The sequence below is a fragment of the Periplaneta americana genome, chromosome 7 (assembly GCF_040183065.1).
Source record: "Periplaneta americana isolate PAMFEO1 chromosome 7, P.americana_PAMFEO1_priV1, whole genome shotgun sequence".
In the NCBI taxonomy this organism is placed as follows: domain Eukaryota; kingdom Metazoa; phylum Arthropoda; class Insecta; order Blattodea; family Blattidae; genus Periplaneta; species Periplaneta americana.
This window is the reverse complement of record NC_091123.1, coordinates 147,563,406-147,587,419: the sequence shown is the minus strand read 5'-3', so window position 1 is coordinate 147,587,419 and position 24,014 is coordinate 147,563,406. Positions and strand designations below refer to the sequence as shown.

The 24,014-nt window shown below is 36.7% G+C and overlaps 1 protein-coding gene across 3 annotated transcripts in view; it reads left to right on the top strand.

The window, feature by feature from the left end:
* Positions 1-24,014, top strand: part of LOC138703560 (oxidative stress-induced growth inhibitor 1-like) — a 113,118-nt gene that overhangs the window by 60,375 nt on the left and 28,729 nt on the right. The window contains exon 1 of one of the 3 annotated variants that reach the window (XM_069831526.1): positions 17,439-17,750. The exons of the other annotated variants lie outside the window; for them this stretch is intronic. The gene's annotated coding sequence lies outside the window, so the exon portion shown is untranslated. Of the gene's footprint in view, positions 1-17,438; positions 17,751-24,014 lie in introns of those variants that run through there. 3 annotated transcript variants of the gene reach the window in all.

The window sequence follows — 24,014 nt, the reverse complement described above, 5'->3', positions numbered from 1 at the left end:
GGCGATTGTCGTTTCCAAGGATACGGTGTCTGCGGCGAGTGGTTGACGAGTGGTCGGCGTGTTACACTGTGTGAGTTGCGCTCAACCACCGACAGCTACAATTCTGTGAGTGACACCGACAACTTATTATGATAGACGTCGACACTGGCTTCAGTTAGTGGTTCGTGTGAGTTACTATCGTCTGTTTCCATACTAATTCCTGACTGCCCACAAGTGAACCACCGTTTTGTGGTCTGGTGTGATTGTGCTGTGGTCCGTGTGAGTTAAGTCTAAGTGCAAGAATTCGTGCAGGGTCCAGACATCCAGAAGTCAAGCCAAGCCAAATGGGAAAGGTTAGAAATGGAAAAGTGTAGTAGTTATTATTTTTAGTTGACGTTGTAGATAACTTGAGCATTACGTTAATATCGATTCAAAAATCACCCAGTTATATATTTAGGTTAGATATGGTTTACGTGAAATTTAAATGTAATAATGTTGGCAAAGCGAGGCGGAAACTGGCATGTTATTAGCTCATCAGAATGCTTTATTATAGTCCATGCAGGTTCAGAAGTTGGATCCCTTGAACGTATGTACATTACCGATATTAATTTTCAAGGCAAGACGAAGTAAGGGATATTAACCCGTGTAATTGAATTTCGTGGGCTTCGAAAAGTACGTTCACGATAGACTGTTGCTCAGTTTTCCAGAAAATAGCTTTGTGGTAGTTGACAACGCGCTATATCACAGCCCAAAATAACAAATTTCCAACTAATTATTCTACTGAAAAAACTGTTGAGTAATGGAGTTACTGAAGAAATGTGTGAAGCAGAACTTCTTGATTTGATTGAAATTCATAAGCATACAAAAAACTAAAGACAGAGTTTATTAATTATTGTATTAAATCATATGCCCATAGCGAACTTACTGTACGTTACCTCTATACAGAGTGTTTCAGAAATGCTTTGACAAAGTATGTTTCTCACACCAAAACAAGAAAAAAAATTTTATATAAACATGTCCGAAAATCCTTATTTTTTTTAGTTAATGAAAGTACATAATGAAACATCTGTTCTATATTGTCAGCTTGGTAGCAAGTTTTGCAACTTTAATCATTTCAGAAACTCATAACAATGAAAATTTACGTTCAAAGCGTTTCGAGGTACAATCCAACAACTTAACTTAAGTTTGTAACCGATAATAATATTCATTTTGTTAGATAATCGAATGATGTTATCGATACAAGTCTGCTGATGCACCCATTGTATCCTAGATGGCTATGTGTTGCCAAGAAGTCCATGATCCGACGAGTACATGCGTGTGTGGAAGCAAGAGGAGAACATTCTGAACATTTGTTATTAGTTTCTGAATTGATTAACGTTGCAACACTTGCTACCAAGCTGACAATATCTATCAGATGTTTCATTATGTTCTTTCATTAATAACTAAAAAACTAAGGATTTTCGGACATATATTTACATGAACTTTTTTTCTTGTTTTGGTGTGAGGAGCATACTCCCAAGGTTTGTCAGAGTATTTCTGAAACACCCTGTATGTGTGCGTATTTAGTCCGATTGAATTTTCGTGTAGAGTGAAAAGGTTTGGAAATAATATAGAATGACTTTCGTTCCTCTCGAAGATGTTACAAAAAGTAGAAGAAGAATTTTAGTTGAAAGACGGTGTGGACAGAAGGGATTCCAATACCGATACCTCAAGTAGCGAAGGTTCACTTTCAGGATCAGAACTAGCTGCTTCATTACCTTTTAATGAATGAAAGAGTGAATTGTATAGTACATTATTACATTTTATTAATTATAATTCGTGTTAGATTAAGCAATTTTATCATTAACAGTTTTTTGGAAATAAAGTTAATATGCATTAATTTGCATGCGCGTATTGTAACTAATGTTTTAGCAATGAGTAATAACTAGACATCGGATTTTTAGGCACTAAAATTGCAGTTTTAGGCGCCTAAAATAAGCTCAAAATTTGTAAAATTAGGCTCTATTTCAATGAAAATAGGCATTTTAGGCACATCAAGGTATCATACTTATTTCTTTCACTGAAATTTTTAGTTATACACTAAAATACGCACAAAAAAGTATGTTTAAACATTAAAAAAGAATAGGGGAGACTGTTGTACCTTTAAACACTTTTCACATTTTATTTCTTTTAATTTTGGGAAATTAATTTTTTTAAATGAAAAAATGCTTGAAATAATTATTAAAGATTCCTTTACAACTTCCTGTATGTATTTTCCTGTTTTACAGATATATTAAGAACGGAAAAAATAAAATGAAGGGATATGTAATGTGTTCAAAGGTACAACAGGTTCATGTACTTTGGAACATTCACTCTTGTAAGTTGGAACACATGGAATATAGGTGGGAATATAGGTGTAAAAACTGACAATCATATTTAAAGTGTATTTGCCATCATAAAACAGAGCAGGCTTCTCTGATTTAGATTTTATTTCCTGGAGAAGCAATAACTGCTTCAACATCTTTCTTCAAGGCATCCGTATCAATTGGGGACCTCTTTAGTTCCAGACTTACTTCGTGACATGACCTTAAAATAAAAGAAAAACAAAAACCGATAGCATCGTGTAATTTGGAACATGTTCCATGGTACAAGATGTTTTGTGCTCAAAGGTACAAGAGGGTGCACATTTAAACAAATATGGCTCCGAAAACTAAGAGAGTCAAATAAATCATGGAAATTAAAATATGTTATTACTCACCAGATGATAGGGAACACACCGTACTTGAAAGATATTAACAAATACAATCTGGTTTTGTGTTAGAAAACATACATCAATCAACGAAATGTTTACTTTTGGTACTAAGAAAACTTATTTTTTGTATGGAACTCATACTTTGCAATAAATCAAACTGAAACTACGACCAGAGCTGCTTAGCGGCTTTCTCTACAATCTACTTCATTTTGAGTCCTCTAGGTAGCTGCAAAAATAAAAAACAAAAAATGTTCAAAGGTACACTATGCTAAAGGTACAACAGTCTCCCCTACTATATTATATTTATAAACAGAGCTGCACAAATTTAATATATTGAAACTAATGAAATAATGATTATTGATATCAAGATTACTCATTTTAAGTTATTGAAATTCAGTTCCATGCTCAGACTTTATTATAATTATCTGCACAGTACACCACCAGAATTTTTTCTAAATTCTCCACAGTTAACCTTTGCCTTTTGTCACTGAGAATCATTTTGAAAGCAGAAAAACTTCTTTCAACCGAAACTGATGTGAGAGGCGCAAATTTTAAATTAGGTACAATAGAAACATCAATACTTACTGGAACATTTACACTTTCCCCCCGATATCACTCTTGATACTTTTTCCAACAATGAAAATCCTACATTCTTATTTAATACGTTGTCCCACTTATTTTTAAATTTTTTTCCCAGTTTCGCCCAAAGCAGAATGTATGTTCACTTGAGCTTCCTTTACTATTGCTATTTGGCTACAAAGAGATTGTTTTTCACGTTCTAATTGTTCAATGCTTGCAGGTATGAAAGAAAAGTTTGATGTTATGTAGGCAATATCGTTTTTCACTCGTGAGTCATTCAGATAATCTTTCACTGCTTTCACACACGCTGCATTATCAGTTTCAGGTAATTTATCAATAACTGTGACCACTTCTTTAAAATACTTAGAATAATACACCACTGACTGAATCCAGGTTCCCCATAGTGTAACAACCGGCTGAGGTGGGAGTGGGATATCTGGAAAGTTCTCTCTGAATATTGAAATCCTGGATGGGGCTTTACAAAAACATTTTTTTGTGTTAGAAATAAACGAATTGACAAGAGGAAATTCATTCCGGATTGTTTCAGAAACCCTGTGAAGGCATGTGCTAGACAGGTTACATGCGTGAGGTTAGGATAAAATGTTTTAAGAAGTGGAGCTGCAGCAACCATGTATGAGGCAGCATCAGTACAAAACAACAGAACTTTAGAATCGTCTATATTACCTGAGTATAAAGACTGTAGGCCTTTATTTACAAAATAAGCAAAGGCTTGGCTATTCACTTTCGAAAGTTCCTTAACACATACGAGGTGTGGAATCGAAGGTCCATCAGGACTAAGTTTTCCTACTACCATATTTGCTATATACCTATTCATAGGATCTGAGGTTTCATCCACAGAGACCCATATGTAAGAATCACCTATATCCTCCCGAATGGAAGCTAAAGTTTCATTGTATATTCTGTCTAAGTAATTTTTTCTTAGGGTTGACTCAGATGGGATATTTTGTTTGCAGTATTTTTGTAAAAACTGTCTTAAAACCGGATTTTCAATTGCATTCCAGGGAATGTTAGCAGCAACAAACGCTCTGGTTAAATCAGCATAGAAATTGCTGCTGAGATTGGATGAAGTAGGCTGTGTTAGTAAAGTTTGTTGCAGTTGATTTTTCTGCTGAGCTTTAGCCTTATGAGCCGCTCCTTGCACATGCTGCTTTAGGTGGCACTTCTTTTCTTGCGAAATCTAAAAATGTAAAGTAAACTGAATTAAAATAAAATCCTAATTGTTGTATTGCCGTATTTCTATCGCAAAGTTAGTGGGTTCGAACAATCAAAATTTTAATGACCTGCAAATACTTTAACTATCGGAATTTAAAAGGTTAAAGTGTAGTGGTCTTGAAAAGAATTATACCTCAGGATAGCTCAGTCAATGTATAAATATTATAGGCCTACTCATTAAAATTAATAGAATTTATATATTTCAACTATTGTTACATACCTGTTTGCTATAAATCTTGCAGAATATTATTTTTCCATCATAAGTGAATTCTGAATATTCTGTTAGCCATTGCCGGATCAATGTAGATTTTGCACTTATATTTTTCGGCATTATCGCGTTAAACTTCACAGGAAAACGTCCTACCGCTCAAAACTTCTCAACACAAATAAGGTGAGGGAAAGAGCAACTGTTAACGAGCATTCAAATGAACCGTTGTTATTGAGATTCAATTGGACAAAAATACAAAGTTCCACTTATTGTTGCATTTCCTGGTAGTGTTAACACTAGGAGGGCCATTCTTTTAAATATTTTGTAACGGTTTACCCTACTAATTCGCAGTTTTACGACTTTTCATAAATATTTCAAAAACACTCTTTCTCAAAAAATTGTGATTTTATGACACTCTGAAGGGCAGTACAGCTAATCGGTTTCAGACAGAAAACAGTCATTTTTATAGTATAGTATATCTCTGAATCGGTAGCAGCACATGTTGTGATTGTTGCCTGCTTCAAAACTAAGGTTGGTTCTTTGTCGGCATTTATGCCTCCAAACATGTTAAATTCGGTGAAATCTATTGCGAGTGTCGTGAGATTCAAAACATTTTGTTTCCTTTATCAATGGTTTCATGGCCGGTGTGAAGCAAACTTTCCACTTTTTAAATGCCTTAAATTTCGCAGTGAATGCATGTATAAATTATAAAAAGTAAGAGTAAAATGCGAAACTTTACAGTGAGTTAGGCATTTTTAGGCGAATATTAACAAATTAGGCTCTAATAACCGTTTTAGAGCATTTTAGGGCACTATAAAACTCTTTGAATACCTTTCAATTTCCATGAAACACAAATATTAATAATTATTTTTACTTTTCTCCTAAAGAAACAAAATAGGCATTTGCCCTAGAATCCGATGTCTGGTAATAACTAGGAAATGAAGTTGAGACACCAAAACATTGCCTAGATGCGGCTATAGTTTTAATGAACACAGGATATAGAATGAAGTTAGCTGTTTACTGATGTACCTTCAGGTTCGGTTGCAAAATGGAGGACGTCGCGTGAAGGGATCTCTGTTCATTCGAAGTTTAATGAATGCGGGTTTTGTATTGTTTACTGCCTTATAATAGTTGTTTCGACACATCACGCCAATTTTCTGTTTAAAAAATATACCTTTCACATGGAGTTCAGTTGTGATCTATCAAAGGTACTGTGAAGATGTATTAAAATGTCGCCAATAAAATCTGCAACTTTGCATGTGTCTGTAAAAGACTTCGGAGATTACTATTTTTCAGTCACAGAAAGTGTAAAGTGTGTATGTTAGACATAAAAGTCAATAAGCGTCATGGTTTACAAAACATTGTGACTCTAAAAGACACATCGAACATATGGAATTGTTCAATGATTTGATTTCGGATCACAGTCCACTTTTTATTATGACTCTATCTGATCCGAATATTCCGTTGAATGAACTTTAAAATCCACATTTAAGCACTTCATTGAAATGTATACGTTTAGAAAATTTCCGACTCGAACAACCATGCATAGTGAATATTTATCCTCATGTTATGAAATAACTCTAATTTCTATACGATCAGCTATTGGTAAACAATAAAGGGGTTAAACTAAAACTGAATAGTGTTCTTTAAAAAAAAATCCTACATATTCGAATCTCTGTAAAGTACAATATGAACTAAATAATGAATAGTCGCATGATTATAATAAATAAAAACTATTTCAAATTCGCACCAATAACGCCGTGTGATGTCGAAAGAACATCTTGTTTCAGTGACAATCGAAACAGGTTTATATTTGACAGTTTACGAATGAACAGAGTTGTGCATTGCAACAAAATTAGTGACACTTAAATTACACAATTAATTTTTATTTCAAATGTATCACCATTTTCTACAAAGAAGAGAATGAAGTAAGTCGATTTCGTAAATGTGTGTTACACCCTACTTCTTTCAATCACCTGATTATACCGAGCAATGTTTTCATTAAAACACAGCAATGCTCAGTAGAAGTCCCTGTACTACCCTGAGTTGATGTAAAAATCACGGCTTTTATAATACTCGACGTAGTTAACTTCATAGATTCGGTATCTAAATTTCCATCGCTAGTAATAACCGGGCTGCTGTGATACTTGCGTGAGTGATTTTTATCATAATCAACTTGACTTGCCCTTTTCGAGGGCCGGATACATGCACTTAGGGTTACAGTGACTCATTGTGCGCCCTATTTATGCGATGATTGTCCGACAGTAGCCTGGGTGACAATAGTGGATCGATCCTGACAGGTGGGTCATCGTGCCTCAGCCCTGACACATCCACGTCCCATTCCGAGACGAGACCTCAGCCCCTTTCTACATTAGCATTAGAAATCCATACTACCGCCAAGACTTTGCACCAAGCCTATTTTTAACTATAGGCCTAACTGATAGATGAAATGAGGTGGAATGAAAGAAGCGGGAGTACCACAAGAAAAACCTCTGCAACGTTTGCTTAGTCCACCAAAAATTTCATCGTGACCTGACCGAGGACCGAACCTGATGGAAGGCTAACGCTAAGTCACAGACGCTGCTGTCAAGTCAGTAAGTAGGCCTACTCTCAGTGATGAATGCCACGTTACTTCTTTTCGTCGTCTCATGAATAATATCTACACTCGGTTAAATTGGCGATAGTAAGATAGTATTTGATAGGATGAGTCCGTGGATTCGTCATGGGATCACCTCATTCTCGTCTATTCCACACAAATGTCGAAAATGAAGCATTTTTTTTTCATAACTCTCTCAACTCGGTTTCCTTTATATTTAGTTCACAGCTTTTTCTTAGCCATTACATCATAGTTTCTCGTATTGCTGTGCATAAACTAACAGCGTTCAGGTTTTAATTTGTTGAACATTCATTTTATTTTAGCTCATTTTATTTATTTTTGTTTTTCATTATGCTGCTGCGCAAATGGGAAATGAATGATATGCTAATCAGTACTAATATCTTGGAAATATTTGCCTTGACGAGGAATAATCTACTCCCATTACAATTTCAATGACGAGGGGCACAAGGAAGGAAGGAAGGTTGTCCACATTAAGTTCTGTTAACAACGCCACTGCACACGGGTGAAAGGAAACTAATAAGTTACCTATCACAATTCATAAAAGTTGGAAAATGAGTGTCCGTATCCATATGTGGACAGGTGAGCTTTGTGCTAGTGTTACAATTTGGACCCCGCGGCTCTGGAGGTCTTGCAGTCTCCTTGTCCTTCGTGGAAGTCGGTCAAGGCGGAGGTTGTTATTTCGGGACACTGCGCTGGTCTGTGGGCCTCCTCCGTCAAAATAAAGCATGCGCATACAAATTTTAAGAAATTTCCCCCAGCAACTGAGTCATGACATAGCAGGCTTGAAGTGCAGTCTGCACATGGCATGCTCATCCCCCACGTCTCTATTGAGAGTGCTGGCAACATCTTATGAAGTTGTGAATTAGCGGAGACCTCTGGCGGACAAAACAGAATGAAAAGAAGATATCAGGACGGACACTGCCGAGAGGTTGTAGTTTGTCTGAATCCCATAGTAAGTGGAACTCTAAGTTAAATTAACATAGTTTTGTTTGTGGCACAAGTCTCTTTTTTGCCTTCGTGACATTCATGATTTTTACCACGAGACATTCTCTTAGCATAATAGGCCTAAAAGTCTCTTGTCTTCGTGAAAAGTGTTACACATTCATGATTCTTACCATGAGATGGTCTCTTAGTCTCACTGTTTCCTGCCATGAAACAGTTCCTTATCCTAAGCAATAAAAGTATCTTGTCTTCGTGAAAAGAGCTACACACTCATGATTCTTACCATGCGGCAGTCAGTCTCTCAGCCTAAGTAATATAAACCTCTTGTCTTTCTGAAAAGGACTACCATGATACAGTCTCTTAGTCTCTATATTACAACTCTCTTGTCTTCGGTGAAAAGGGTTACGCACTCATAATTCTTACCGTGATACAGTCTCTTAGTCTCAATAAAAAACTCTCTTGTCTTCATGAAAAGGGTTATGCGCTCATGATTCTTTCCATGGTAAGGTCTCTTAGTCTCAATAAAAAACTCTCTTGTCTTCATGAAAAGGGTTATGCACTCATGAGTCTTTCCATGGTACGGTCTCTTAGTCTCAATAAAAAACTCTCTTGTCTTCATGAAAAGGGTTATGCACTCATGATTCTTACCATGGTACGGTCACTTAGTCTCAATAAAAAACTCTCTTGTCTTCATGAAAAGGGTTATGCACTCATGATTCTTACCATGGTACGGTCTCTTAGTCTCAATAAAAAACTCTCTTGTCTTCATGAAAAGGGTTATGCACTCATGATTCTTACCATGAGACAGTCTCTTAGTCTCAATAAAAAAACTCTCGTGTCTTTGCGAAAAGGGTTACGCACTCATGATTCTTACCATGATACAGTCCCTTAGTCTCAATAAAAAACTCTCTTGTCTTCATGAAAAGGGTTATGCACTCATGATTCTTACCATGATACAGTCTCTTAGTCTCAATAAAATAACTCTCGTGTCTTTGCGAAAAGGGTTACGCACTCATGATTCTTACCATGATACAGTCTCTTAGTCTCAATAAAATAACTGTCTTGTCTTCATGAAAAGGGTTACGCACTCATGATTCTTACCATGATACAGTCTCTTAGTCTCAATAAAATAACTCTCTTGTCTTCATGAAAAGGGTTACGCACTCATGATTCTTACCATGATACAGTCTCTTAGTCTCAATAAAATAACTCTCTTGTCTTCATGAAAAGGGTTACGCACTCATGATTCTTACCATGATACAGTCTCTTAGTCTCAATAAAAAACTCTTGTCTTCATGAAAAGGGTTATGCACTCATGATTCTTACCATGGTACGGTCTCTTAGTCTCAATAAAAAACTCTCTTGTGTTCATGAAAAGGGTTATGCACTCATTATTCTTACCATGGTACGGTCACTTAGTCTCAATAAAAAAACTCTCTTGTCTTCACGAAAAGGGTTATGCACTCATGTTTCCTACCATGGTACGGTCTCTTAGTCTCAATAAAAAACTCTCTTGTCTTCATGAAAAGGGTTATGCACTCATGATTTTTACCATGAGACAGTCTCTTAGTCTCAATAAAAAAACTCTCGTGTCTTCGCGAAAAGGGTTACGCACTCATGATTCTTACCATGATACAGTCCCTTAGTCTCAATAAAATAACTCTCTTGTCTTCATGAAAAGGGTTATGCGCTCATGATTTTTACCATAATACAGTCCCTTAGTCTCAATAAAATAACTCTCTTGTCTTCATGAAAAAGGTTATGCACTCATGATTCTTGCCACGATACAGTCTCTTAGTCTCAATAAAATATCTCTCTTGTCTTCATGAAAAGGATTACGCACTCATGATTCTTACCATGATACAGTCTCTTAGTCTCAATAAAATAACTCTCTTGTCTTCATGAAAAGGGTTATACACTCATGATTTTTACCATGATACAGTCTCCAGTCTCTTAGTCTCAATAAAAAACTCTCTTGTCTTCAAGAAAAAGGTTGTGCATCATAATTCTTACCATGATACAGTCTCTTAGTCTCAATAAAATAACTCTCTTGCCTTCATGAAAAGGGTTACGCACTCATGATTCTTACCATGATACAGTCTCTTAGTCTCAATAAAATAACTCTCTTGTCTTCACGAAAAGGGTTACGCATCATGATTCTTACCATGATACAGTCTCTTAGTCTCAATAAAATAACTATCTTGTCTTCATGAAAAGGGTTACGCACTCATGATTCTTACCATGATACAGTCTCTTAGTCTCAATAAAAAAACTCTCTTGTCTTCGTGAAGAGGGTTACGCACTCATGATTCTTACCATGATACAGTCTCTTTATTTTTTATTAGGTTATTTTACGACGCTTTGTCAACAGCTTAGGTTATTTAGCGTCTGAATGAGATGAAGGTGATAATGCCGGTGAAATGAGTCCGGGGTCCAGCACCTAAAGTTACCCAGCATTTGCTCGCATTGGGTTGAGGGAAAACCCCGGAAAAAACCTCAACCAGGTAACTTGTCCCGACCGGGAATCGAACCCGGGCCACCTGGTTTCGCGGCTAGACGCTCTAACCGTTACTCCACAGGTGTGGACTACAGTCTCTTAGTCTCAATAAAATAACTCTCTTGTCTTCATGAAAAGGGTCATGCACTCGATTTTTACCATGATACAGTCTCTTAGTCTCAATAAAAAAAACTCTCTTGTCTTCGTGAAAAGGGTTACGCACTCATGATTCTTACCATGATACAGTCTCTTAGTCTCAATAAAATAACTCTCTTGTCTTCATGAAAAGGGTTATGCACTCATGATTCTTACCATGATACAGTCTCTTAGTCTCAATAAAAAAAACTCTCTTGTCTTCGCGAAAAGGGTTACGCACTCATGATTCTTACCATGATATAGTCTCTTAGTCTCAATAAATAAAACTCTCGTGTCTTCGCGAAAAGGGTTACGCACTCATGATTCTTACCATGATACAGTCTCTTAGTCTCAATAAAAAAAACTCTCGTGTCTTCGCGAAAAGGGTTACGCACTCATGATTCTTACCATGATACAGTCTCTTAGTCTCAATATTACAACTCTCTTATCTTCGTGAAAAGGGTTATGCAATTATGATTCTTACCATGATGCAATCTCTTAGTCTCAATAAAACAAATCTCTTGTCTTTGTGAAAAAGTTTACGCACTCTTGATTCTTACCGTGATACAGTCTCAGCCTCAGTAATACAAATCTCTAGTCTCTTTCGTGAAGCGGGCTACGCACTCATGATTCTTGCCATGAGACAGCCTAAGTAATACAAATTCCTTGTCTTTGTGAAAAGGGCTAAGTAAATACTGTACCAAGGAACTCTCATGTTTCAGATTTGAAAGCTTCCGCTCTAGAAAACGTCTTGAATTATGATTGAGTGGATGTTGAAAGTTGTTACATATTGATTGAATTGATTGCTGTTGAAATACGGATCGTTGGTAGCGGTGCCAATGAGAACAGGTGGTATCACATGACATGTTGAGATACCTTGCAACTGAAAGAACTTTTGAAGACTTCAATAATTCGCCGTGAAACTCTGAGTAGAAAAGTGTCTGAGATATACTGGACTGTTTGCATAAAATTGAAAAATAAATACAAGTTTGTAAGTTTGATAATAATTGATTAATTCTTTCCAAAACTCGCTGTCAGACTCCTCGTTCATGGATAAGCTATTGAAATAGGTGTTCTTCCGATACCTGCCTAAAAATACATATATGTTGGGACAGTTACTCTTTTTTATCTGTTGGTCTTTTGTTCGTTTGAACGTGAGAGCATATGCACGATAGCGACCAGTTGCGACAAAGCTTTACACAGAGGGCATCATTTTAGTTCCTGCTTAGGGGGAGGGGGGGAGTGGGAACAAAACTGTTTAGAGGAGACATGCGGTATATCGCGTGGCGTACCTTCCGATTCCCTCTGAAATGAACTGTTTTCCATTTTGTAAACTGGGGTAAACTAGATCACAAAAAAATTAAAACAATGATATAATTTTTAAAGTTAATTTTTTTACTTTATGATCAAGTTTACCCCACTATAGTTATATTTCCAATTTCCACATAAGTTACTTCTAATTTAACTTATCCTACTTACACGATACGTAATTTATATCACTTTCTGTTAATAGATGCAAACAAATTAATACACACGATTTTATTGATAAAAGAATTTTAATTTCAGTTTAAAAAATAGGTATTTTTATTTACAATAAACATAGGCTGACCATAATTCCTTGAGACAAAAACGGGACGGGAAAGCAACAAGTTATGTTTAAAAAAAAGTAATTAATAATGTTTTGTCTGATAAAATGCTTCTACATCAAACAGGATCAAATAATCCAATTGGATTAAATATAAAAATTGATAGAATTTTATTTCATCCATGTTTTACAATTAAAGACATTGTAGGATTCAATTGCAAGTTGGACTCACATCAGTTAATCTTGGCAGAACATACGCAAAAACTTAGCGCGCTGTAGAGAGAGGGAGCTGCATTTCACCACGATCATACCATGAGTATTTTTTTCAGATATTACTTCACGTAACAAATTTCGGTTTTTCAGTATCTTATCATAAAACTTATCACACTCCATATCACAATTTTGTCTTACAAATACCCCTTTTCGCGGCGTTTTAGCCACCCAGAATAACACGAGCCATTCGCACTTCAGCAACGTTGCCTAGTTGTAATGTTAAGACTCAGTCGCTGTTAGTTATGGTAAGTTAAATATTAGATTTACATGCGCCCAGAGAAAATATTATACCCATGAAGAAAATGAGTAGTGTGAGTCTTGTGAAAAGCGTTATAGTACAGCTCTCATTGCTTCAACGTTTAAACGGAATTTCTCCTTCGACCATATAATTTTCATAATATAAAGTAGGTATTCTTTCCATGGGTGCTGTACTTCCTGGCAGAGAGAGAATAAAGTCTACTACATTACAAAAATCCTGAAAATGTAGGAATTTTTCATTCATTAAAGAAAATGTAGACATTTTTCACCCGTTAAAAAAATGTGCACCAGTCCATCAGATAAAGCAATATTGATTTTTTGGTTATGATTTACCAATACTTAAGCATATTTTAATTTTAAAAGTTTTTATAAAAAAACGGGACAAAAGGGTGATATTTTTACTAAAACGACAGGACGGCCGGGACATAGGATCACGTATGATCACACTAAATAAGTAACTACCGCAATAATATAGCAGACAGTAACGCATTTGTTTCATTTGAGCAAATACATTAACATCATATTTCTTAAGCATTTACATTTATATTATTTATACAGTGATAGAGTAAAAAATCAGGACAAAAACTTAAGTTGGAATACTCAAATCACACACACATGTAAAATAATCTTTATGAAAATTCACACACTAAAAAGAATCCGAAATTTCCTTCCGTTGGCTCACAAGAAGAATTTAGTATAGTCGCTCTTGATGCCTCATTTTGATTACTGTGACACACTCTACACTGACCTTAATATGAGACTGACAGACTACAGCGTGTTCATAATGCATGTGTTCGATTTATTTGCAACGTCCGTAGATTTGACCGTATCTCATCTTCATTAAATATACTGTCCTGGGTCCGTCTCAAAGAGCGAAGAACTATTCACTCTCTCACGTTACTCTTCAATATTCTTCAGAACTCTAACCCTAGCTACTTAGCTTCTCGTTTTCAACACTTGTCTTGTCCTCATATCACAAAATAGATACTCGCTCACAACACCATATCACACTCTCCATTCTTAAACAAAGAACATCCTCCTACTCTTCACCTTTCACCGTCTTTGCAGCTCATCTCTGGAACTCTTACCACAACATGTAAGAGACTGTCGGGCACAACCCCGGGTCATAAGCTTGAAACGGTGGAACCAAAAAGGTGTACTAGTATGACCGTCAAATTATCTATAGTCCATCTCTTTTTCCTGTGTGTTTAGCAGCTGTTTTGTTCATATTATTACGATTACAAATTGTTTCGTGTTGTTGTGAATATTTCAAAAGTGTAGTCAAGTTCAGCAGGAGTTATTTTTTTAATAAATAAGCTAATATTCTGTTCGGCTTAACTGTAGAATATGTCCGTTGATATGTCCCCCTGTGCTTTAACATATGAAGGAATGCCAACATCCTTCTTGATAAGAGAGAGCATGTGGAAATGAAGTGTTCAGTCCATGTCACAACCATAACACTTTTAATAAATATATAGTGAAACATACATTGATACAGAGTGATTTATATAGAACTGACACATTTCTTTCATTAATTGTTTCAAAACGAATCGTGCTAGCGACAACTTATTATACCTAAAATGTAGAGGAATTTTGGGAGATTATTTACCTCTATAGCAAATGTTGAAAATGTCCTCCATCCTGCATAAGGCACAACTCAACACGTCGTTCCATGTTACTGGCCACTCGTTGGAGGACTCTGTTGTCAATAGCTTGAATGTCCTGTGTGATGTTGTGCTTCAGATCGTCCAATGTCTGGGGACGTGTGGCAAATAAGTAACCCCATAGAAAGAAATCCGGCGTTGTCAAATCCGGAGATCTCGGTGGCCACAGGTTCCTGGAAATTATTCGGTCGTCACATAACCGGATAAATGGAACCATGCTTCATCTGTGAACCATGTGATGGGCAATATGGCAGGATTTTGCGCAATGAACGTCTGAAACCAACGACAATAATTCAATCTTTTATCCTTATCTGGTTCCTGTAGCTGATGAACAACCGTAACCCTATATGGCTTTAGGCCTGCACTTTTCGCAGCTCTCTGACACATTGAGTAGGTGTACCCTGTCTCCTGCGACAAACGTCTTAATGATTTTTTGGGTGACTACTCCAGTCGTGCTCTTACGTCAACAACAACCGTGGGAAGCCTAGATGAACGATGCTTGCCCTTTTCACTCACCAGAGATCGAGTTGTTTCCAATTTGTTTACCAGTCCCAGTATTGTGTTTCTTTTGGGAGGATTGCGAACACCAAATTCTCTCTGGTATGCCCTTTGAGTAGCTGTAATTGAATTCGTAATCCAGTATTGCTTCACAAGGAAGAGTCGTTGATTTAATGTGTACTGCATTTTCACGTTGACACAAAATGTCGAAAACAGCTGCCAACAATAGGAATAAAATATAAGCATCTGCGCATCTAGTGCTGCCAACAATAGGAATAAAACATAAACATCTGCGCATCTAGTGTCAAGGAATCGAAACTCCAGAACATTCTGCTTAATTTGGTGCTAAAATTGGATCAGTGCTGTCAACAATAGGAATAAAACATAAACATCTGCGCATCTAGTGACAAGGAATCGAAACTCCAGAACATTCTGCTTAATTTGGTGCTAAAATTGGGTCATTGAATGAATTTCCAACGGAATAATTAAAGAATGAAATGTGTCAGTTCTGTATAAATCACTCTGTATAATAATCTGCTAGTAGTCCTGTTACCTCCAGATCCATTCTAATCCGTTTACGTATGACCAAAACCGGTAGTAGCAATTTAATATTTGGCAATTGGCGGTATTTCGCGGTGGATTATGGGGCGTAAAAGGTATAGTTTGACGTCATATCCGTCGCACCGATTTCAAGCGTATTTGACTTGAAGTACTCCTTCCTTTCTTTTTATCCTCTCAGGTCGGGCATTATCTAGTTTAATATTTGAGGAGAAAAATTCGCTCCGGCGCCGGGGATCGAACCCGGGTCCTTGGTTCTACGTACCAAGCGCTCTAACCACTGAGCTACGCCGAATTCAATCCACAGCACCGGACCGAATCTCTCTCCTTCGTTGTTTCCCTTTTGTGGCCTGACTCCAAGTTAGGCATACATGTTGACATATGTCAACTGCCATTATATTAGGAGAGCACTCAGCTGAGTGACTTGTTTGGCCGGGATTCCACAGTTACGTGCACAGTAATCTGTACAAATATATGCACTGCAGCTATGAGAATATTATTGATTTTATTAATTTGTCCTACAGAATAATATCTGTGATATTGACAATTAATATTTGAGGAGAAAAATTCGCTCTGGCGCCGCAAAGGGGAAACAACGAAGGAGAGGGATTCGGTCCGGTGCTGTGGATTGAATTCGGCGTAGCTCAGTGGTTAGAGCGCTTGATACGTAGAACCAAGGACCCGGGTTCGATCCCCGGCGCCGGAGCGAATTTTTCTCCTCAAATATTAATTGTCAATATCACAGATATTATTCTGTAGGACAAATTAATAAAATCGATAATATTATCTAGTTTCAAAAATAAACTAAAGTTCCGCTTTCTCAATTCAGATTCCTTTCACTTATAAGCCCTTTTTCTGCGATAGTTTTGAAAAAATATATGTTTCTTTTTCTTCCTTTTCCCCTTTTTTTATCGTCAGATGAATTTATTATCGTACTCTTTTTTATTGTTAATTCTATTTAAATTTCGTATTATTTTATTACATTCCATTTGTTGTATCCTTTGTTACATTTTTCCCTGTTAACTATGAGTACAAATTGAGTTGCTTTTATTATATTCCAGTCTTTAGATCTGTATTTTACTTTCTTTTTTCTGTTATGGTATTATTTTCATATTGTTTAGTGTCGATTTTGTTATGCTATTATTTTTTTCAGTATATTAGTATCCTATTCTTTAACTTTTTGTTAAATTTTCACTCCTTGTATACTTTGTCACCTGATGGAGTGTAAGAGATGGCCCTATGACCTTAACTCTGCCAGTATAAATAAATTATTATTATTATTATTATTATTATTATTATTATTATTATTATTATTATTATTATTATTATTAAAAGTTCAATATTTTAATATTAAACGTAGCTCCAATTCTCACATTTTTATTTGTACTTCCGTAGTGGTAGTACTACAGAATTATTGTTTTTAATCTTAAACTTGGGGAGGACATGCATCATGATTACGTAAGTCCTGAACACGGCTCCTGCGTTTGTTTCGCAATTGCGACGTCGGTTGCGTCATCCACGCTTTTCCAAATTCTTGTGCATGACGTCACACGCAGGTCTCGACATGCAGTTTGTACATGGACCACAGCGCACATGCCCAAGATTCGCTTTCGCTTGATCCTTCTTAAAATAGAGTCGAACAAGATTATTTAATCTGCCGCGCGGACCTCGACATTGCCGGGTTATCTCTCCGCTTACGTCGACTTTGAGCCGCCGCAGATGATAACAGGTCGACTACATTGTGTACCTAATGAGTTGACATTGATTTCTGGGCGCCGTAGCGTAAACAGCATTCTCCTCCTGAATGACAGGGTCTCCATTAACACAGTGAGAGTTGTGCGGGACGGAGCGATAGCCTGAGTCTCGAGGAAGCCGGTGAACGCAGACAGTGTTGGTGTAGCAACTGCACAGGACTTCGCTGTCTGCATGAAAAAGAGGTCAACAAACTCGCAACATTAAGTGACCTTTAAACTTCTACTCCTGATTTGATGAGGTAATTTTTTCTTTTGAGATAAATCAGAATGATGCATTATGGTATCCACCAGTCTATTCGATAGTAGGCCTACTTCAATGTAATCGATAATAAAATTATTCTGCTATGGTTTCCCGCCCTCCGCCTTACTTCAGTAATGTTACTATTGATGTTCTATTTTCCTGAACCAACAAACTCTGTACTATTCATATATCATATACATAATACAGTATAGAAACCGGGGATGTTTAGGGATATCCTGAACTAGCACCAACAGATAGCGCACGTGTACCTTGAGGGATGCGCTTTGCGTGTGCATTTGTTTTCCGGTATATAAATATTGAGGATTTACGTAGTGTATTAGTGCATTACTCACTCTTAAAAATAACTCAAAATACCAAATTTTTTGTTGTATTCCTGTTTGTGAAAACCAGGGAAAGCCTTTTGTCTTCATTCAGATCCCGAAATATTCTGAATACATGCTTTAAAGCTTTAAAAAAAGAACTACCGGTAATTAAATTGCGCCTCGAAAGTGCTAGCTATTAAAAAAAATAACTACTTCAAGTAAGGAACTGCTAGCTACAGTTTAGTTTTGGAAGAGGGAAAAGAAAATTTTATACAATCATGTGCAACCTCTACAGCAAGCTTAGATTATATTCAGTACTTCTAGGAGTCTCCGAAGTTTATGCCTGTAATAAATTCTCGATTAACTGGGATGTTTATTATTCAGGACGATCCATAGTGAAATACATTTCGTGAATGTTTTTAATGTGCTGTAGACTAATGATTAAAACCGTGTTTTTACTTTAAATTTTCAAAACCATCCTACATAGTATTCAAAACTGCATGTCCTTAACCTACAGAACGCACGAATAATCGTGATACTACTACGATCATATTATATCGTCTTATCAAACATTGCATTTGATCTTTCTGCAACTAGAGAAAAAAATACGAGGAATTCAATCTCCATAGTCCCTTCCCTATAAAAAAAACACACATTGGTGGCTGCATATCCTGTTTTTAGCGTATGGTACTTACAATAGTAATGATTAAAGAGGTAATATTCACCTTCGACAAAGTTCCTATTTTTATTTATTTATTTTATTCGTACACCTCGTTCTCGAAGTTCTCGTTTAGGTTCATGAACATTCAATTTACTCGTATCTATATTCTGCATACTGCAGATTTCCCCATCCATCTCTTAAGGAGAATCGCTCAGTATTATAAAAGTTTACGCTATTATTTACGGCAAATTAAATTAAATTAAATTATGAGATAAGAAAATACTGAATTATATTAAATTATACTAGGTTATACAAAATAATTATAAATATAATTTTGACACGCACACAAAACCATCAAGCGAGAGAACGTGATCAACTGTAGTATATGACATAAAACAGCCCTACAACAAGTTGTGCCGCATGGAACGCTCCTGCCATCTAACGGTAAAACTTCGCATAAGATCCCTATAGCGGAGACATACGGAGTGGGGGAAGGAGGAAATAATGGTTATTTTACAATAATAATAATAATAATAATAATAATAATAATAATTTACTTTTAAAATACATTTCAAACGTCATTTTGTTCACCGATGGGTTCAGCTCAGCTATGGGACGCACTTGATGTCAGTAGAAAGGCGATGATTTCTCAACCAGGATAACACGGAAGGGATCGCGTCCAGTTCTTTCATAGGTTTGCCGGTAATTTTAAGTTATTAAATTGGACAAGCGGAGACTGTAAGCATACTTCTTTCACAAGAGTGGCAATGTCATCCATTATACTAAAGCCCCTTCAGCTTCTGCGCTACTAATGGTGATAGAATTCGCGACTTTTTGGCTTTGCCTATAGTTGATGGCAAAGGGGCATTGGTCTTTCCTATTAAGTGATCCTCCACGAAATCTTTGCAGTCTTAATTATAGAAAGTGTCCAACAAGCAGTGCAAAAGCCGGTAAATTCGTAGATTTTTTATTCGATCGCTCTAGCAGAATGTAGAATAGGAAATAGTTAAGTTAGAAGTTTGTTAATTTAATTTATTTTTCCTCACGAGCTATTTTAACAAAGGTTCGGAACAAATATAAATATTTAACGAAGGACTCGCTGGACCTGTGAAGTAATGAGATCAAAATATACTTCGCCATTTAATAACACCAATATTACATCGATAGTTTCATTAATCGAATAGCTACTTCCCCGACTTTACGACTATATACGTATGTGTACACGAAGTGAGTCCATAAAGCCTTGGATTTTTTGAACCGACGCATGCGAGTTGGGAGACCCGTCTCGCACAAATCCGGATTATACGAGAAATAGCGAGTGGTTTTATAACTGCGAGGTCTGCGTACCTCCCGCCTCGCAACTCCCATGCGTCGGTTCAGAAAAACCAAGACTAAATACATCTGTTCTGTACGCTTTGACTGTTAAAATATTTTTGTAAACTAGGGATAATGGTGTGACGTTAAAACTTCAGGTGTACTTTTTCATATTTGTAATCGATTATTTAACTTCGCTTTAGAATATGCTATTAGGAAAGTTCAGGATAACAGGCAGGGTTTGGAATTGAACGGGTTACATCAGCTTCTTGTCTATGCGGATGACGTGAATGTGTTAGGAGAAAATACACAAACGATTAGGGAAAACACGGAAATTTTACTTGAAGCAAATCAAGCGATCGGTTTGGAAGTAAATCCCGAAAAGACAAAGTATATGATTATGTCTCGTGACCAGAATATTGTACGAAATGGAACTATAAAAATTGGAGATTTATCCTTCGAAGAGGTGGAAAAATTCAAATATCTTGGAGCAACAGTAACAAATATAAATGACACTCGGGAGGAAATTAAACGCAGAATAAATATGGGAAATGCGTGTTATTATTCGGTTGAGAAGCTCTTATCATCCAGTCTGCTGTCCAAAAATCTGAAAGTTAGAATTTATAAAACAGTTATATTACCGGTTCTTCTGTATGATTGTGAAACTTGGACTCTCACTCTGAGAGAGGAACATAGGTTAAGGGTGTTTGAGAATAAGGTACTTAGGAAAATATTTGGGGCTAAGCGGGATGAAGTTACAGGAGAATGGAGAAAGTTACACAACGCAGAACTGCACGCATTGTATTCTTCACCTGACATAATTAGGAACATTAAATCCAGACGTTTGAGATGGGCAGGGCATGTAGCACGTATGGGCGAATCCAGAAATGCATATAGAGTGTTAGTTGGGAGACCGGAGGGAAAAAGACCTTTAGGGAGGCCGAGACGTAGATGGGAGGATAATATTAAAATGGATTTGAGGGGGGTGGGATATGATGATAGAGACTGGATTAATCTTGCACAGGATAGGGACCGATGGCGGGCTTATGTGAGGGCGGCAATGAACCTTCGGGTTCCTTAAAAGCCATTTGTAAGTAAGTAAGTAATCAATTATTTAATTAAGCTGCATCAATAGAGCGGTTATCTATCTTCAATGGAATGGGTCATATCGAGATGGTATTTGCCGATACGGTTTACAGAATTCGCCATGTAATTACCTGACATTCGCCTTATAGTTTGGGTAAACCTCTGAAAATCCCTAAAGAAATAGAGCTCAAGCGGGATTCGAACCCAGACCTAAGCGCAGCCTTGGATCACGAGTATAATTGGCTACTGCGAGCTATGTCGGCGACCTTGGCTTTGTAGACTAGAAGAAGAGATGACCTGGTATGTAAGATGTGGTTCATTAGACATAAGAAGATATCAGTTGTTTGCTATCGTAAATCAAGGACAGAGAATACAAACAGAAGGTACTGTGTTGAGCATGATACCATTTCTAATCCAAATTTTCTGACCTAGAGAAAGAGGGAGAGAGAGAGCGTGGCATACGGTATAATCTGTAAATGTGATTGAAAACTATCAGTTATTATTAGCTTATCAGAAAACACCAAACTCTTATTGACAACTCGTAAATAGTAGTTATTTTCACTATTATACCGGACTTCATTTCAAAACTTCAGTCTAAATAATTATTTCAATTAAATTTAATTTAAACAAAAAACATGTCAGTTACATATTGAATGGAAACTTTAAAACCAGCGTTAATTCCATTTTCGTTCACCCCCTCATCCTCAGTCCCCTTTGAAATTTCAAATGTCACCCAACATTATGGTACTTAAATTTGAAAGAGTATTCAATTGTTTATACTTCTCATTCATTTGTTTTCACATGTTTTGTTTTCCATCGTTTAAATTAAATTTAATCGAAATTAATAGTTATTTAGACTAGGAAGTTTTTAAAATGAAAGCTCTGTATGTAGGTTGTGGCATAAGTATCTATTTTCCTTTTTATGATCAAATCAGCTTGAAAGTAGCCGCTCTCGAATAATACGGATTTCTAAAAACTGAGGGAAAGTTTGACTGTTAGCGATTGAAGATTTCATTGTCATGTCTCTTCTCTTCGTGAGCTATATCACTCAAAGGGTAAGGAAAGCAGCTATATCTCTCTCTTTCAAAGTTTCGTAATTACATGTAGGATCCATCTTCAGGATAATTAATTTAATTTTTATACCTAGACCTGAAACGTCACCCTAGCCTGGTGAGCCATTTATGAAGATGGAAATTTTTACATAGTTTTAAATTTTTGGACATGTTATGTCCCAGTATACAGTGGAATACACAAAGTTCTTTATCTAAACACAATCACAATCACTGTGAAAGCCTAAAATCTCAAAGCAGTTCCGTTCTTCATATATTATTCTAAATGTATAACAACTTGAAAAAATGACTAACTAAACAAGTCACGTGACCTCTCCATTGCCAGCACAGTGCTAAAGCTCTAAATCTGTCAGTAGCGGGAAGGAGATACATTAACTAAAGAAGCAGTGGACCACAACTTCGCTGCCAATTACTCAGTAATCTTTGAGTGTTAAATATTTGACTTTACTGCACTTCGTTTTAAATCATTAACTTTCATGCGAAACAGAATCGTTATAAAGCGGAATTTAACTTACTGTAACTTACACATATGCCTATGTGTCAATGATCTCAGGGTAACTTTCTTATCAGGAACTTCGTTTATATATAGAAACTGCTCATCTGTTACTTGAAATTCGAGCTTCGGAAAACTAGTGTCCGAAAATTCAGTTGTACAGACTTAAGTTTGTCTGTTTTACGAAGACCAAAGCGCGAATTCTAGACTTTGACAAATTATTTCCCGTTTTCGAACTTTCCTTTCAACATATGAGAGTGCTTCAAAAAGTAGGTAACAGCTGTCATGAATAAATTTATTTCAAAGGCAGATATACCGATACACAGTAGTAGGGTACTGGTACACATTACTTTTCAACATAGCTACCTTGCTTAACAAAACACTTATGTCAACGGTAGACCAAGGCTTCGATGCCGGCATAGAAGAAATCTGCGTCAAGCCCCTGAAGTCACGTCGTGACGGCTTGCTGAACAGCCGTGTAGTGTTTAATTGCTTATCACCCAGGTGCTTCATCAACGGTCCGAAGAGATGGAAATCACTGGGTATCAGGTCGGGACTGTAGGGAGGATGGTCCAGTACATCTCACCGGAATCGCTGTTTTACACCGTACACCTCAACAAATTGACGATGAATTTCTGCTGGTGAGGTACCCTTCAGAGCAAAAACCGGGTCGCACTTCCACGTTTGACCATGTTTCCTTGCACGCAGCCATCTTGCAACGGTTATTGCCAGAATCGGACGCAACATAGACCCCATCTCATGGCTGCGTGATAAAGCTGTGGTCTGCTACTGCGGCCCTGGCGGAAAATTCGAAAAAGAGGGGAAATATGCCAACCGTGACAGCTCTTGTTACGTCACTTTTTTTAAATCACCTTCGTATATCAAGCGCTATATTACCTATATATAATTTATTTTACGTTGTTGCCGGTTTTCACATTTATTCCCTAGCTTATTCTTTCTTTAGATTTTTAATCTAGTAAAATGTATCCTGAAAGATATCTACACATTTTCATTTCTGACGCCTGTAATTTTTAGTCATTTTCTACGTTAGCGGACTTCATGACAGCACCGGGTGTAATAAGCAGAGCTAGGAAGTTCGTACCAAAACAGTAGATTTCAGTTAGCACAGCGAGGAGTATAGATATCACCCTAGATCATATATAAAACAGTATATATGATCTAGGATATCACCCGCACCTCGCCCTGCTGAAGCTCGCTACAGAGGATACACAGTATGTTCACAAACAACGCATAGTGGCATTCTGTGAAGCTGTGTAGAGTCGTGAATAGTTTAAGAATATTATCAATTTATATT